Below are 18027 nucleotides of genomic sequence, written 5' to 3' on the forward strand. Positions count from 1 at the left end.
AAGGTAGTTCTTTATGTGCTGATAAAGAAAAATCCAAAATAAGTAGAAAAAAAGCAATATGCAGCATTTCCCACTTAAAAAGGGAGGTGAGAGGGACTGGTGTGGAAGTATATAAGAAACTGATAGCAGGTGCATCTGGTTCAGAAGATTAAAGGCCTGGGGCAGAAGGAAGAATTGCTTTGTACTGTAAAAGTTTTTATACTGTTAGACTTTTGAATTTTTAATGTGCTATATACAATTTTTATTGAGGTCAAATTCACATAACATAGAATTAACCATTTTAAAGTTAACAGTTCAGTGCATTCAGTGCACTCACAATATTGTACAAGCAGAACCTCAATCAAGTTCCAAGATATTCCCATCACCCCAAAATAGAACCCATTACCTACTAAGCAGTTAATCTCCACTCTCACTCCAACCGGTCCCTGGCAACCAGAAATTGGCTTTCTGTCTCTATAGTTTTACCTATTCTGGGAACTTCATACAAAAAGGAATAATACAATATGTGACCCTTTGTGTCTGGGTTCTTTTGCACTTCATTATTAAAAACTAAAATTTAAATAAAATATTTCCTGGAAAAATTCCATTCAAGTCATTCACTCCGTTTTTCAAAAATATTTAAATGCCTAATATATGTAAATCCATTATATCATGTCCCATAAACGACAGAACAATGAAATTAGCCATGAAAAGATTATTCAGCTAATTATGTTCCACTTCAAAGGGCAAAAAGTTACCAGCCTACTGAAGAAAAGTTTGAACACCTACCTTATGCAGAATATCCTGCAAAGTATCATGAGTAATTTAGAAGAAAGAGAAGGTTAGATTCAAAGCTGGAAGGGAACAGAGGTTTCATTCACTTATAGGTTAAAAAGTCAAGGCCCAGACCCACAAAGTTCCCCAGCGTCACACCGCAGTTCTGAGTGCCCTGGTTTCCGTTGATATCCTCTCCACTCTCACAGCCAACGCCTTCACAAGGTTTGTTATTGAACAAAGGAGAGTAAGGCAGAATAGCACATGTGGGCAGAAAACTGTGAGGGTGGAGACCTGAGGTTTCAGCTCTGACACATAAAGAGCTGTCACTCCCATCCTCACACGAAAGGGCTGGACAAACCCACAATCAGAAACTTCTTGGACCCGTCAGAAAACTGAGGGCACAGGGCAAACCAATCCCCTGAAATCTGGAGGGGTCACAGAGTCACAGCCAAGATCTGTTCACCAGAAGGAGAATCCTCTAGGCCCTAACAGATAGGATCACCTACATGGTAATTTTCATGAATTGCTAGAGGTTGAGTATGAACTAGACTGAGTGAGAAAGAAACTACGAGGGGCCACAGTCTTGAGGAGGCCCCCATGCTTTGGTGGGTTGGACCTCTAGGAATCCCACCAGGTTCTCACAGTGAAGAACCAAGATAATTCACTCCTGGTTCTAGCTTGGAGAGGGGAAGAGTAACCAATTGAAATATGCCCAGGACGGTCTACATAACACAGGCCCATTCTGCAGCCCTCACCTAACCTGAAGAACAGCAATGACCCCACTCCAGTCCTGTCTCACCCTGTCTCACCCAAGGAGGAGCAAAATAGCTAAGAAACTCTTGTGAAGAACACAGCCCAGCTACACTGTCCTGCTGAAAGACTGAGGCTTAATGTTGAGAGTATAGAATGCTCCCCTGCCTCTCAACTTACAGCCCCATTAACAGGGCACCAGTATGGTAACAGTGAATTACAGGTGAGAGGGCTGCAGGAAACGGACACTCTCTAATGATGAGTTCTTAAGAAAGTTCTTAGGAAACCCCAAAGACGTCAGGGAAGACAAAAAAGTTCACAAGGGGAATCTGAAGCCTCTGGCACCTACAGCTACAGCACACATTAAACACAGCTCAGCTCCTACCAACATTAACATAAAACCTCACCCTAAAGGCTCTCTACCTCAGTTCCTACTAACAAATACATCATGCTCAGCTATCAACAAAAAACCCACAAAGCATACCATATGCAAGAGAAATTGCAATCTGAAGAGACAGAGCAAGCATCAAGCCGAGACCCAGACATGACACAGATACTGTAATTATCACACAGGGGATTAAAATAGCTATGGTTAATACAATAAGGGTTCTTTTGGGCAGCGTAGACAAAACGCAAAGCCAATGGGTTATGTGGACTGAAAAAAAACGCACAACCTAAAAGCTGAGAATTATATTTTATTTGGAGGATTTTCTGAGGACTTAAGCCTGGGAGACAGCCTCTCAAATCGCTCTGAGGGACGGCTCTGAAGAGGTAAGGGAGGAACCAGGATTCATAGGAGTTTTGCAACAAAAACTGGGTCTTCAGAACATTAAAAGATTACAGTTAATTAAAGAAAAAACAGACATCTCAAGTTAATGAATTTAGCGCTTTTCTATGTATGGGAAGATGTAAGAGTCTGGACTCATTGAAACCATTCCTTTGATGTGCACCTCAGCTATCTAGGGCCAGTGTCCTACTTTTCTCCACCCTAAATCCCCTCAGGGTACACAGTTGGCGGTGGCTGCAGTGGCTGATGGCTTGATGGCCACAACATCCTTTGTTTACTGATGTGGCAGGTGACATTTTTCATCCACAGTTATGTAAACATAAAGATGGAAATTTTTTTAAAGAATCAAAGGAAATGCTAGAAAACAAAATATTGTAAAGAATGAAGAATGCCTTAGTCGGGCTCATCAACAGAGTAAGCACAGCAAAGAGAAAAGTCAGTGAGATTGAAGATAGGTAAAAGAAAGTTCCCAAACTAAAATGCAAACCGAAAAGAAAGAAAGAAAGAATGAAAGAAAGAGAGAGAGAGAGAGAGAGAGAGAGAAAGAAAGGAAGGAAGGAAGGAAGGGAGGGAGGGAGGGATGGAGGAAGGAAGGAAGAAAGGAAGGAAGGAAGGAAGAGAACATCCAAGAACTGCAGGAAAATTTCAAATTTCAACAGTAGGAAAGTTCCCAAACTAAAATGCAAACAGAAATAAATAGATAGATAAATAAATAAAGAACATTCAAGAACTGTAGGAAAATTTCAATATACATACTGACATATGCATATGTCAGTATATGACATATACATAATTAGAACACCAGAAAAAGAAAAAAGAGGAAAATATTTGAAGCAAGCATGGCCGAGAATTTTCCAAAATCAATTACAGACACAAAACCACAGATTCAGGAAGCTCAGAGAACATCAAATAGGAGAAATACCGAAATATGTACTCCTAGGCATACCATACTGAGTTGCACAAATCAAATACCAAATGAAAATCTTGAAAGAAACCAGAAATGAAGGAGAAAAAACACTGTACCTATAGAGGAGCAGGTATAAGAAAGTAGATCTGACTTCTCTACAGAAGCCATACAAGCAAGAAAGTGGAGTGAACTATTTAAAATGTTGAAAGAAAGCCACTACCAAACTAAAATTCTATTTCCAGGAAAACTATCCCTCAAAAGTGAAGGAAAAATAAATACTTCTTCAGACAAGCAAAAACTGAGGGAATCTACCACAAAAAAAAATGTAAAGTTCTTTAGAGAGAAAGAAAATAAGTCAGAAACACAGATCAACATAAACACAGGGAAAGAGTTAGAGAGAAAATAAATGAAGGTAAAATATAATGTTTCATTTTTTAATTTTCTTAATTGATCTAAAAGAAAATTATTTAAAGCAGGAATAGCAACAGTGCATTGGGTGACTACAGAATATGGACAAGGGAAAAGAATGACAGTGAAGTCATAAGGGCAGGGAGAGAAGAATCAGGAATACTTGCTATAAGGCACCTTTCCTACATAGCAAGTGGTATAGTGTTATCTGAAAGTGGACTTTTAGTTTAGTAAAATATGTATATTGAATACATACATATATATATGCTATATATATATATATAGCAAACTCTAGGACAACCACTGAAAAAGGTTAAAAATAAGTATAACTGATATGCCAATAGAGGAGATAAAATAGAATGATATAAAATACTCAAAACCAGAGAAGTCAGAAAAAGGGGGAGAAAAAAACAAAGAACAGATGTCATGAATAGAAAACAATTTCAACTATGGTAGGTATTAATCCAACTATATCAATAATCACTTTAAGTGTGAACGGTCTAACTGTACCAGTTAAAAGTCAGAGATTTTCAGAGTGGATAAAATAGCAAGACTCAACTAAATGTTGTCTAAAGAAACCCACTTTAAATAAAAAGACTCCGGTTAAAAATAAAGGAATGGAAAAAGACATAACATGTTAATGATAAAGAAAAGAAAGCTGGAGTAGCTATGTTAATTTCAAACAAAGCAGACTTCAGACCAAGGAAAATCATCAGGGATAAAGAAGGACACTACGTAACAATAGAGTCAATTCTCCAAGAAGACATAAAAATACTAAACGTGTATGTACCTAACAACATAGTGGGAACATACAGACGCAAAAACTGACAGACCTGCAAGGAGAAATAGACAAACCCACTATTATGGTTAAGAGGCTTCCCCACTCCTTTCAGCAATGGACAGATTCAGCAAGAAATGCAGTTAGTACACAGCTGACCTGAACAGCACTAAACAATCAACTTGATTTATTTGACACATAGAATATTCCATCCAACAACAGCAGAATACACATTCTTCTAGTTCATATGGAGCACTTTAGGCCATAAAACACGTTTTAACAAATTAACAAAAACAACAAAAATCATACCGAGTATGCTTTCACATCACAATGGAATTAAATTGGGAGTCAATAACAGAAAGATAGCTGGAAAATCCCCAACTATCTGGAGATTAAACAGCACACTTCTAAATAACACATGGACCAAAGAAGAAGTCTCAAGAGAAACTAACAATATTTTGAACTGAATGAAAATTAAAATATAACTTATCAAGATGAGCAGAATGTAGCAAACACAGTGCCGACAGGGAAATTTATAGCATTAAATGCCTATATGCCAGAAGAAGAAAGATCTAAAACCAATAATCAAAGCTTCCTCTTTAGAAAACTAGAGTGAAGAGAGCAACTTAGGCCTAAAACAAGCAGAAGAAAAGACATAAAAACTGGAGCAAAAATCAATGAAATCATAAACAGAACAAAACAGAGAAAAGCAACAAAACCAAGAGCTGATTCTTTGAAAGATCAATAAAATTGATAAACATCTAGCTAGGCTAAAATTGTGATGGTTAAGATGGTACATAAAACATAAGGAGTGTGAGCTTTCAATAAGAAATGCATGTAGGACTAACCTCAGCCCATAGCCTGTATCTGCTGTGTCTACCAGCAATGCAGTGGTTTGGGGCATTTTCACTGAAAATTTAAAGCAAAACAACAATCAAAAGAGAAAAATAAGGAAAGGAAGAAATGTGGCATTATTTCATTTAGACTGTTGTCAACAGAAACAGCTGAAAAGCTAGAGAAAATAACAGCCTTGATGGGTCTAATACTTTCCATTTTTGTGGACCAGAAGGGCGGTATTGTATCCAACCGGGACGTGCTTCCCAGATGGAATTTGAGTTCATTTAGAGGCAGTATTTGTCCGAGTTCCCAGACCCCTCACCACTTCCTCACATCTCATACCTGGCTGCCTCCGTCCCTGTGGAACTCTGAAGACTTATTTGTGACTCTGCCTTTTGGATAGAGCTTAAAGGCTTTTCTTCAGGTTTTCTCACTGGCGATTTATGAAATCCTCAGAGGAGCCCCGAAAAAGAAGTAGCCCTAGTACTAGTCTCACTTTTTAGGTGGATAAAATGGGACCATTTACAGAGAGGTTAAAGGTCTTTGCGGAAGTGACCGATGGGATGTGGAGTCTGGAGGAGGATTCTGAGCCACCGGGCCTGTGGTCCTGCTCCGTTCAGCTCAGGCAGTGACCATAACCACAGGACTAGGAGGTGCCCGGACTTCACAGGCCGAGTGTCATGGTTCTGACATTAAGTGTCACTGCTGGGACGCAGGGGCATTAGCTATAAGCAAGCCTGGAAGAGCCCCCTTTCGGGAAAAAGGTCAGTGTTTGTATTGCTTTATCTTGTTTAACTAACAGGAGGGGTGTCTACTAGTTTACACTCATTTCTCTTCAAGCCCTGGAAGCAGAACGTCCACTTGAGACACAGGGTTATTTGCTGAAATATATTTGTTGTATATGAAATAATAATAAAATTTGGGGGGGGGGAGTGCAGAATTTATAATTAAACATTTTTAAACTGAAATAATTCCACTATAAAATTAAAAAGAACCACAATTTAAAAAATCAAAAATAGAAAAAAATGTCACAATCCTTGTGAGTTAGGATTCCCTTTCTGTAGTATATTTTCCATCTTTGTACACATATCATGCATACAATTCAGTCTCATAATTTTTTTCACTTAATGATATATTTTAAACATTTTCCCATGACCATAATCTCTAAAAATCTTACCAAATAAGAGCGGGATATTCGCTTATCCATATTTAGATGTTTGCCATTTGGGGCTATTATTAAAAACACACAAAGAAACAAATGAAGAGCATTTGGGCCTAAAGCACTTCTTTTTCTCCAGATTTAGTATCATTCCCTTGAGCAAAATTCTCCAAAGTGCAACTGTCTGAAGTAATCATGCGGTTACAAATAAAAATCATGCATTTATCCTTCAGTCATCCCTTCCCCCAGATTAGACCTAGAAATTCATTCTTCCTGCTGAGGCAACATGATTTATATTTAAACGCTCCCCGCTCTGCAGCAGAGCCCACTTCATCATATTAGCAAATGTTCCCTGTAGCTTAACTTATCTTCGGATTGTTTTTCAATTAAAAAAAATTTTAACCCAGAAATTTTTTATCTTACGACCTAAAGTATTTATTATCACATAATGGTAGTTACACTGTAACTAGACCGGTTTCTAGATAAGCAGTGTGGTATAAAGTACATACGGTCCATGGAAGGAAAGATCCACATACAATTTAAGCTAAAATGATACAAACTATATTTGCAGCTTCTAGATGATTATTTTTATTAGCAGTTCATCTAAGGGTTTTTGTCACGTGGGGTCAGTTTATAAATGTCAGTGGTTTTAAAAACTACCATATGGTAATGCTTCAGAAAAAAGAGGAAACTTTTAAACCTTCAGGCAGCATCTTAATGTCCCTTATTTATTTATGTTTTTAACGTACTGAATTGCGATAAAAGTTTAGCACACTGAAGCTGGGTGTAAAAGGCCCTGTGCTGGGAATTCAAAAATGAGTGATAGGCCTGGCCTGCCGTTTAGCGAGGAGAGTGTGACAAATAAATGGGGAAGCCTGAATCTCAGAAGGCAGAAGCATGGAGAGCAGTGCTTACCTCAGGGATGTTTTACTCCCAGAGGCCCCACCGTGAATCATGCCAAACACTAAAGAGTACCCTCATTTCAGGTTAAATATGATTTTCTATATGACTGTGTCTTAACTCTCAGCTGACTAAATGACAGTTATATTTTGTTGACATAACACGACACGGGTATTACCATCAATTTTGGCTTTTCAGGTTTTGGGCTTCTTTTCTTTTCTTGTTTTTTTTTTAATACTTTGGAGCTAATACCTGTTTCCAGGATTTTAAAATACTCAATTTTGCAAAGCTCGCAGGCCCTAGGCACCGTGCCTGCTGTGATCGGCAGTAAAAGGACGCTGACTCAACTCCGTGTCATCCACAAAATGCCAGGGCAGTTCAGGGACAGGATGAGGGCCAAAGGGGCCGCGCAGAGCTCCCGGGAACCGGCAGGAAGAGAAGCAGCTGGTGAGCCAGGACGGCCGTAGGAGAAGGCAGAGTGCCGAGTCAGGAAAGCGGAGGTGAGCCTGGGATGCCGAGAAAAGCGGGACGGCCACAGGAGAAGGCAGAGTGCCGAGTCAGGAAAGCGGAGGTGAGCCTGGGATGCCGAGAAAAGCGGGTGATGTGGAGCGTGGAGGCAGAGGTATCCTGGGACGCCCTGGACCATGGCAGTGTGACCAGTGACGGCAGGGAATACAGCCAGCCAAGGACGGCAGGCCAGAGAATGGAAAGGGCAGGCGAAAGAAACACATCTCAAAGGTGCAGGGAAAAAAAGCTGGCAGCTCTGAAAGCGGGGATGCAAACAAGGCAGGCACCGTTGCTGGGAATGAGGACGACAGCTTTCCGGAGGTCAGCTAGAGAACGATGCCTGGGTGGGCAGCTGACCAGCTGGAGAAAACACTCTAGAACATCTTAGGCGAGATGTGTGGACTCAGGCCAGGCACGGGCGGCAATATTCACCAAGAGGGGACATGTGTGGGAGAGGATTCTCTCAACCAGTCTCCATTGGGCATCTAGTGGTGGAGGACTGCTGGATGCACTTGACCTGACCCTCGACAGCGGGTAGCCAGAAGCCGATGTCCCAGGGCAAGCCAGGTGGACACTGTGAGCCACGGGGGACTCGGGAGAGAAAACCAGGAGGGCTTGCGGCTATTAACCCGAGGCCGGAAGTTGACAGTCAAGGAAGATTTCAATGATCAAGGAGCTTTGTAAAGAAAAATGTTCATCTAAGGCGAGCCCCTCCTTTTACACATTAAACATAAAAGTCCACGGACTTGCATCTGAATTGGTACTGAATGGACTCAGTGGAACGCTTGAATCTGAATAGCGAAGGCTGAAGAGGATGGGCCGAGCTGGGCAGGAATCTCAAGCATCCAGGACTAAACTCAAGAGAGAACCTTCCAGTGACAGTAAACTCGACACAACCCAGGCCCAGACCTGCTCCTGGCCGGCCCACCAGTGCCAAGTCCCCGGGTGGCCAGGTTCTAGAAGGGGGCAGGGCTAGGCTGGTCACAAGGTCTGTCAGCTGAAAAAGAAACTCACCCCTCCAAGTCCCTTCGGACCATCAGTCCAAGGAAATATCAGGAGAGCCACATCGGTAATTTTAAATGTTCTGGTATCCACATTAAAAAAAAAAAAAAAATGTAAAAATAAGCAAAGGAAATTCATTTTAGTAATATATTTAACTCAATACAGCCAAACTAAAATCATTTCAACATGTAATCAACTTCAACGTTATTAATGAGACATCTTGCATTCTGTTTTTCACACTAGATCTTGGAAGCCAGATGCTTTCTACACTCAGGGCACAGTTCACGTGGGACTGGCCACAGTTCAAGGGCTCAGCAGCCCCACGGGGCCAGTGGCTGCTGACTGGACAGCCCGGGCCTCCACCCGCACTCCCCGCTGCCTGCCCGCCTTTGGTTTGCTCCTGCTGTACCAGGAAGAGGTCCCCAAAGAGAGGCCTTATCTGTTAGGCCCCAGGACACAGCCCAAGGCCTCCAACCAGCGGCCCCCGCGGGCAGTCGAGCTGGTCCTCCTGGACAAAGGCTGGACCAGCTGCACGTGGCTGGGGACAGGGAGAAAACAAGGTCACTATCAAGGAAGCATGGCTTCAGGCCAAAGGAAAAGAATCCTAGGAGTGATTAAAGTATTAACAGATAAGAACTGTTCCCGGCCACTCTGCTATAGGAAGGGTACATTCATTGAAGGACAAACTGAAAACATTTCCTTCAGAGACTTATTCACGTTTGCACATTCCACAGCCCAGGACCTGGCTTAGCGTGAGGGCTCAATAAATATTTATTGAGCATATTAAAAAGCATGCACCTTACGTTGGAGCTATTTCACAAATAGGAGAAATGGAGAGTGAGCGGTGTTGCTACGTGGAAATTCCTATGTGTCTCAAGTGGTTGTTTTTAGTGAAACTGGATTTTATAAAATTACAAAAGTTTACGAGATTGATACCTGTCCGTCCTGTTGATTACTGAACAGCACACCCTATCTTGTTCTAGAAACGCCTCACCAGTCCGTCCCCCCCAACCCCGCCCATGGCTCACCCTCACTGTCTATTCCTTAATCTGCCTTTCAACCCCCAGGACCAAAACCATGTTGCCAAGTGAATGAATGAACAAAAAGAAAGAAGGAATGACGATATTGTTTCTGGACTCGAACGTCTTTGAAGGAAAAAGACGCCTACTAAGTTCAACAAATATGTACTGGGCACCTACCATGTCCCAGGCACCGTGTGCCAGGTGTTAGAGGGATACAGAAATGAACAAGACTGGACTGATTTCCTGACCCTCATTGCACCCCAAACCACAAATATCCACGGGAGACTCAGGTGTGCTTGCACTACCCTGGCGAGACACTAAGAACATTTAAGCCACGTGCACGGTGGTCTGGACCTCATCCCATAAGGATTTTTGCCTTTCAGAGAAGATCAAGTGAGAGCAGCAAAGACATTGTACTAAATCACAGTCTAGCCACGCACCACACCGGAAGCTCTGTCCCGTCCCATCCACTCGGGGACGCTCTCCCTGCTCCCGTGGTCTCTCACGTTCCCAGCTTCTCTTACTCCCCAGAGTTGCCATCCAGCCCAGCGCAATGAGACAGAAACAGAGGCAGCCGTGGTGCTTTTGGAAAGGGTGGTTTCCATGATAAAGAAAGACAAATGGATCTGACACCAACTGCCCCACCTCTCCGGCTACCTAAACACGGATGTGAGTGCAGCCTGGAGAGCCACCTGGCCCCGGGGTCCAGGGCAAGACGGTGCAGACACAGGAGACCCTGGGTTGTCAGGGCAGCTGAACCAAGGCCAGCCACCAGCCCCTTCCGTGCCTTGTCACCGAGGACACAGGGAGTGTCGTGTTGCTGGCCAGACATTCAGTAACATACAAGGACATACGCACATGTACTGCGTGGCACTGGGAGATGTGTGTTATGGGCTGAACTGTGTCCCCAAAAGATATGCTGAACTCCTAGGTCCCAGCGTCTGGGAACATGACCTTATCAGGGTCTCTGAAGATGATCAGCAGAGCGGGTTCACCCCCAATATGACTGGTGACGAGCCATTTTGCCTCTTAGTCTATCCAGACTTCCCTAACAAAAATTCCAGACTGGGTGGCTTCTAAACAACAAACATCTATTCCTCACAGCTCTGGAGGCTGGGAGTCCAAGAACGAGGTGCCAGCAGATCTGGTGTCTGGTGAGACCCATTTCTAGTTCACAGACAGCGGTCTTCACCACGTCCTGCCACAGAGAAGGGGCGAGGGAGCTCTCTGGGGTCTATTTTATCAATACAAGGGCACTAATCCCGTTCATGAGGGCCCCACCCTCACGACCTCATCTAAACCTATCACCTTGCAAAGTCCCCATCTCCTAGCAACATCCCACTGAGGGTCAGGTTTCAACATACGAATGTGGGGAGGCACACAAAGCCTGGGTCTATAGCATCATACGTCTGCCTGAGGACAAGAGGGAAGTTAGGAAGGTCTCAATGAGCGAGACTGGGAGAAGCGGGGAGAATAAACACGGAAGCAGAGGCAATTTCTTAGGGTCCCACGAGTTGAGGGACTAAAGATCCCGTTTTTCTTCTTCTCATACATCCAGCCCACCCACCGCTCTACCTCCCACTATCTCAGGCTAATGCTTCATCAAGACATAAAGAAGAAAGAAGAAGAAGCAACTGCGATCTCAGCAGGGACAGCCAGCTCTGTCTGGTCCACACCAGCACTGGCGCTGCCTCACCCCTGCCAAGCGATTAGGAAGAAATATACAGTTTCCACCAACAAATTCGGCTCCCGAGGCGCCAGCTCTGAAAGCCTTCGGGAAGCTCTTTGTATTCCATTGTCCTAGGACTGCTATGAGCCATGCATGTGGTACCAAGAAGTACCGTGTGGCAATCAGGGTGTCAGGAAAAATCAATTTATGGGACTGTTTGTTTCTTTATGTTCTTAATGTCATAACCAACAGCCAGCCCCCCAGGGTGTCTGCAAGCCTTCCCACTTCCCAGAGCAAAGCTGCTCTGGGAACACACAGCCTACAAGATGCTCTAGAATGCAAACTGGCCTCATGCACCAAAGCAGAGGGGAAGGCACTCAAAAAATAAGACTCCTCGGGGACAGAGAACACGCCCACCACTATGGATTATCTTACATGCCCTGTAGGTACAGAATCTCTAACAGCTCCGTTCTTCCATGTGACTCGAGGGTCCCCACCACGTTCACCTGGCAAACCCTCCAGGAACCCTGACCACCTCTTTACCTAGAGCACCTCTGCCTCCCATTAGAAAGATCCAGACTCGTGAGGCTGATGGAGCCTCATCCTCAGCCCCGGGTCCCCGACATCCTCATGAACGCATCCTGCAGTGTCCTGCTCTGTGGCCTGACCTCCCCAAAGAGAAAGCATCTCTCGATTTGCTCAGATCTTCCTGGAGAACAGAATGTGAACCCTGATCCCATCTCCTTGTCGATAACCTGCCTCAGGTTCCCTTTTGAACCAGGTTTCTCTATCTTGGATTCAATCACAGAGCAAAAATTCATTTAGAGAGAGCACGATAGGCACTGAGGGAATGCAAACATGAAGAAGTTCCTACCCTCGTAGAGCTTATAATTTAGTAAAAGAAATGATAGGAGGGAAAAACAAAAGACAAGACAAAAATTCAGTGATGAACAAAGCCAACCATTAAAAAGTAGAGTTCAAAAAAAAAAAAAAGAAATAAAGTTACAGCAAAATTAGATTAGAGAGGTTTAAGTGCAATTACAGGTTCTGAAAAAATGTTGCTGTGGAAACACCTGGTAGAGAAGAGGCTCCCAGCTCACAGGAGAAAGAGGAGGCTGGGGCCTGGAAGGACAGGGGCCTGGCTGGAGCCCCAGGTCTGCCATTCCGTCCTCTCTGCTCCGCGCCTGCATTTTCTCATCTGTAAGACGCCAGTGCTGGCGGAGTTGGCCTCCACGGTCCCCACGTCGATGATCCCACAGCTTTAAGAAAAAGGCAACATGTGTGTGAAACCTGGAAGGATCATTAGGAATTTGGCACGTGGAGGTGGTGGGAGAATGTTCCAGGGCCTACGTGTGGAAGCTGCGGACAGATCAGCCTGGAAAGACGGGCTGGAACCAAGTGGGAAGAATCTCGGAAGCTCGATCCAGGGGCACATGCGTGACTTAACAAACAACGGTGTCTCAGCAGGAAAGCGACAAGAGGTCAGTGGTGAGCCTGGAGGCGGACACCACTGGGAACCACAAAAATCGTCCCGGGAAAGTGAAACAGTATCTGCATGATTCTGGCCTCAGAACACCTACTGAAGAGATTGTTCTACCTTGAGGTCAAAGAGGCCCCTAATGCAGAGGTCTGCGCACTTTCCACCCATGAGCCGGGGGAGAAAGCAGCCGCTGTGCCCAGGAGGCTGCCCTTCCTGTAGGGTGTGTGGGCAAGCCTCCCCGCAGAGGGGGCCGCAAGGGGTGGCCAGCGGGGCTGTTCTGGAAAGTGGGAGCGCCTGCAGACCTGCCAGCTACAGAGGACAAGCAGGGAGGGGATGCACACACCACCTGCCGCTGGCCAGGTAGCACGTCCCAGATGCAGTGACAGACCGTCAAGGAACGGCCCCCTGGCTACCTGCGCGGCTAGCGGGTCAGCGGGAGTCCGAAAGGCATTCTGTTCTCCTTCGATGCAGACCGCACAGCTCACCTCCCTCCAAACCACCTTGAAACGCTGCCACCTCAACATCAAACATGCCCTGTTTGAAAACTGACCCTTTGGAGGCCAAAACATGTCCCAGGTCAACCATATCATCGGGTTCCATCTTCCGGGTCTGGAATCCCCTGCCCCACCGGCTCCGCCCGGGTTCTTGCCTGCAGGGTGGAGCCGGCAGGAGCAGGGGTGACCCCCGTCTCACTGCCGTCCTTCGCTGGGGCTCGCTTCCAGCTCGGAGCGTCCCCACTGCAGGCCCGGCTGCCACCACCTGGGGAATCACAGCAGCCTTGCTCAGGTGACCCCGCAGACAGGGCGTGGTGACGCTGGGCTGTAAAAACCACCACGGCTGCTGCTGGGTTTCCTCTCATCTTCCCTGAAGCCTCTCTCCCCTACCGAGGAAACTGGGGGCGGGAAGGGAAAAGGAGGGAAGACTTCTAGGACAGAGGCTCCGACACCAAAGAACGAAAGTCCCCCGCACTGCTGGGATGGTCCAGAAGATTCCAGAAGTGAAAGCAGCGGCGTTGCACCCAGGAGCTTGGTTTGAACAGGGTTCAGAGAGAGCCGGGCCACCCTCCAGCAGGACAGGGGCTCAGCCCCACTGGGCCGGCCCGAAGTTCCCTTCCCACCCTGGGCAGTTTCTTGCTGTTCCCAGCCCCAGAATTTGACCCTGACCTTCTCATTCGCCTGGTTAACCGGGACTCATCCTTCAGGTCCTAGCCAGCACCAATGGCTCCAGCGGGCAGACTGCTCACCACGCCCCACTGCACGGTGCACACCGACCCCAGCGCTAGAACAATCTGTGACTGGCTACCTTCCGCCCCCCAGACCGTAGCCGCCTCAAGGTCACGGAAGATATCCTTTTCCACAGGACTCTGAGTTCCGTGCCAGCTTCAACATGTACCACGTACCTGGCCTCGGACGCCACACCTTCTCCTTGTCCCTCTCACCTGGGTAGGTTGGGGACAGTAGAGGTGCCTGTCCTACGGGCCAAGTGAGAACTGGGTCCGAGCACACAGAGCACTTCCTATCAGCACCTGGTGATGGAAAACGCTAAATGAACACCTACTGTTCCCTGGCTCTCCAGAGCCAAACTCCAGGAGACTATAACAGGTTGGTTGACATGCTTCTTCATGCTACCCAGGAGCTTATTTTTCCTCTGTAACACGGCATCCAGCTTGTCTACTTGCTTCCTGGTGAAAGCCCTACTCTGCGTCTATCTATAGGCCATTCAGGAAACACAATCCGATTCAGGCTTTAGATTCCAGGAAAGAAGGAAGATGCAGACTCTCACCACCAAGGAGCCACCCTCTTCAAAGCCCATCTCTCAAATTATCATCTTTGAGAAAAGCCATTGTTCTGAAAGCAGAAATATATATAATGTTTTTTTCTTGCAAAATTCTTTAAAAATGGTTGCATTGGCAATATTGATGCTCCTGGAAAAGACCTTTAAAGCAGCACATTTTTATATCTGGATCTTGGAAATCATTTAGACCAACACCTTAGTTTCACAGTTGAAGGAACTGGGGCCACACAGGGAGGTTAAGACACTTGCTCAAGGTCACAGAGCTGGGTCAGAAAGTTGTACAAGCTCTGCCTTTCAGCCCGAATCCCCAGCAGGTATGTGAACAGTTGCTTCCATTTAATTTCTTCATCTAATTAAGAAAAGGTATTCATGTGTGTCAGTAATGCAGAAACAAAGGAGAGAGGAGGCCGGTTCCAGAAACGATTGCCTCACATGACTTTTCCAGTCTTAAAGGAAAGAACCTTCAACTTAGTTCTCGGGTCTCCAAGGTAGGAAACTACCCAAGGGAATACAGAGAGGGTCCATCTTCCGTAGAAGCATTCCATTCTACTCACAGCCTCATGGCTGCCTCTGATCTTCCACACCCGCAGGATCCAGGGGAGGTCCTTATTGGCCAGATGCCCTGGAAGAGTCTGAGGGGCTCCAGACCACCAGACCCCAGGGCAGCTGACACGTCTCCATCCTCCCAGTTCTCGGGTGGAACAGGAGAAAGAACACCAGACCGTCGGGAGAGCTGACGCCAGGCCCAGGCCAGCCATGGCCCTCTGTGTCGCTGAGGCCCCTGACCTCCCCCCTCCAGCCCACAGTGTCCTCAGTCACAGTGGGCCAGCTGGCCTGGTGATCTGTGCTGACCAGCGAGCTCTGTGATGTTCAGTCTGCGGGGACAGACTTCCCCTGTCTCTACACCAGAGAGAAAGGCTCTCAAGAAGGAGGAGAAATGTGCACAAAAGAAGGCAGTGGGGACAAATTATGAACCACAGTGGAAAAAACAGGCAACGTGGCTCCCGGCGTCTGGCCCTGCCGCTGTCTGGCCTAGCGGCACGTTCACCCGCTAAATGCCAGCAGCTTCAACTGAAGTGTGGGCAGTCCCTTCCAAGTCCCAAACCACATCGAGCCCACAAGCCAAGCCCTGAACTCAGGTGAAGACCTAGATGCAGGGATTCCACTCGATCAAAGTAAGGGCACTGGAACAGGCTTCTAAAACACAGGGATTGGAAAGTGCTCTTGCAGGTTTCAGTACCGCCATCTTCACGGCCCGTGGGCGCCCACACCATCACCCGCCAGCTGCAGCTCTGCCCCCAGCCCTTGAGTTCTCCCTTCCAGCTCCTCTTCCAAGCGTCCTGACACTTGAATCAGAGCTTCTTTAAACAAACTCCCAAACCCCAGTGGTGCTGGATCTGGAAAAGGCCCCTCCCATTAAAATTAGGTCATTTGCACCTTGTTTTCTCCTGAATCCATGCCTGACCTTTGATAAGGGGCACAGGTGGAAGCCCATGCTGGGGACTAAAGGCGACACACCCCACACTGGACAGTAAGGTGTGGTCCCCATCCTTCAACCGCGCCTTCACCACTCTAAAGCAGGGCCCAGCTCACTCTCCAAAAGCATCAATGGCGCCCACTGCCACAGGATCAAGGCCAAAGGAGGCCTGGAATTCAGAATTTCACCATCTACCCTCATCTGACCGCTCCAGGCATAATTCCTTTGCACTCTCTAAAAAATAATAAAAGCAAAAATTAAAAAGGTGCTGGAAAACTGCAGAAGACCAGGTCCCGAGTCTCAGTACCAGGAAAGGGAACACCTGGGCTGCAGGCCTGGGGGAAAGTTCGAGGGTCACACTTTGTGTTCCTTCCCCCTTCCTCCGCTGGGCAGTTCCTTCTGGCCTGGGGCCCTTCCTGCCACCTAGAACCTGCCCCTCCTTCAAGCTCTGACCCAGTACCAGGCTCACCGGCAGCTGGGCCCCTCCCCCTGCCTCTACCTCGTGGGCACGCACCGAGCTCACAGCTCTTCAGGCAGGTGTCCGCACACCGCACTTCCCATCTCACACTTCACTATCCGCACAGCTTATCTGCCAGCTGCCCCAGGCCAGATTCACTGGAATGTGTCCTTATCAGATCCCCAGGCCCGCTCCTAGAAAAAGGCTTTCCTCCCGCAACAGTTCAAAGCAAGATGTGAGGTCCGTTTCTAGTTCAGGGACCAGAGCTCCCTCCCCCCGCAGGGCAGCAGGACCCCCTGGGGATACTCCCCTGGGGCTCCCTCACCCCGCCTGCCTTAGGCCTGGCACGAGGCCAGCACGGGATACTTGTCGAGCGAGATTTTTATTATTATTATAATTGTTCACTGGGAAGAGGGCAGGCAGAGAGAACTTCTGGAGTGCCCATCCAGAGGTCTGCCTACGGAGATCATTAGGGCGCACGAGGCACCCCTTCCTCCCCGCGACCCTGAGCCTCCAGGCTCGCAGGAGCGCCCGGAGCTGGGTGCCCAGGACGGTACGGGGAAGCTGGGCAGCCACCGCCGGAGGGTGGGGCGGGGAGACCCGCAGGGAACTTTCCGCGCGCCCCTGGGGAGGGGACGGCTTGGAGGAGCGAGGCGGGCGGCCGCGGGCACCGGGCGCCGGGATGTGCCCCGCGGAGGACGCGGCGCCGGCCCACTCTGGCCGGGCTGAACCTTCCCGACGCCCCCCCCGCCCCGCGCCCCGGCGGCTCGCCCTCGCCAGACCCCGTCCACCGCGGTGGTCCGTCCCGCGGCCCCCAACCCAGGGCCGCCACCTCGTCCGCGGGACCGGCCGGAGCGCGGGGACGCGGCGCTGCAGACCCGGCGGACCGGGAGGCGGGCGGGGTCCCGAAGGGGTCGCGGCACTGGAGCCACCGAGGGGCAGGGCCAGGGTGGCGCCCTGGGCGCGGACCGGCCCCCGCCCCTGCCCGCTGCCGGCGCCCGAGGCCGGCTCGGCACGGCCACCTCTCTCGGGCCCCTCGGCCGCGCCCGGCTCCCGCGAGGCCGACACAAAGGGGACGCGCGTCACCCACCTGGTCCCGCGCGGCAGGGGCCCCGGGGCCGCCGCTCCTGCTCGGCCACGGGCGGGGCTCCGCGCGCCGCGCCTAGGTCCGCGGTCCGGGGCCGGGTGTCCGCGCTGCGTGTCCGCCGCCCCGCCCGGAGGTGCCCTTTATTCCCGCCCGCCCTCCAGCCGGGGCGCACGGCCCGCGGGGGGAGAGTGGGCGGCGGCGCCGAGTGGCACAAAGACGCGGGGAGCACAGGCTCGGCCCGAGCGCCCCC

At 48.2% G+C, this 18027-nt stretch overlaps 1 protein-coding gene across 8 annotated transcripts in view; it reads right to left on the reverse strand.

Annotated features, from left to right (window-relative positions):
- RNF144A (ring finger protein 144A) overlaps positions 1 to 18027 on the reverse strand; it is a 115100-nt gene extending 97073 nt beyond the window's left edge. For 4 of the 8 annotated variants that reach the window (XM_082356948.1, XM_082356944.1, XM_082356950.1 and 1 more), the window contains exon 1: positions 17781 to 17917. The gene's annotated coding sequence lies outside the window, so the exon portion shown is untranslated. Of the gene's footprint in view, positions 1 to 14361; positions 14488 to 17780 lie in introns of all 8 variants that reach the window. The other 4 variants (XM_082356952.1, XM_082356951.1, XM_082356946.1 and 1 more) reach the window with 3 other exon arrangements.

The sequence above is a fragment of the Balaenoptera borealis genome (assembly GCF_965194805.1).
Source record: "Balaenoptera borealis genome assembly, chromosome: 15".
Taxonomy (NCBI): domain Eukaryota; kingdom Metazoa; phylum Chordata; class Mammalia; order Artiodactyla; family Balaenopteridae; genus Balaenoptera; species Balaenoptera borealis.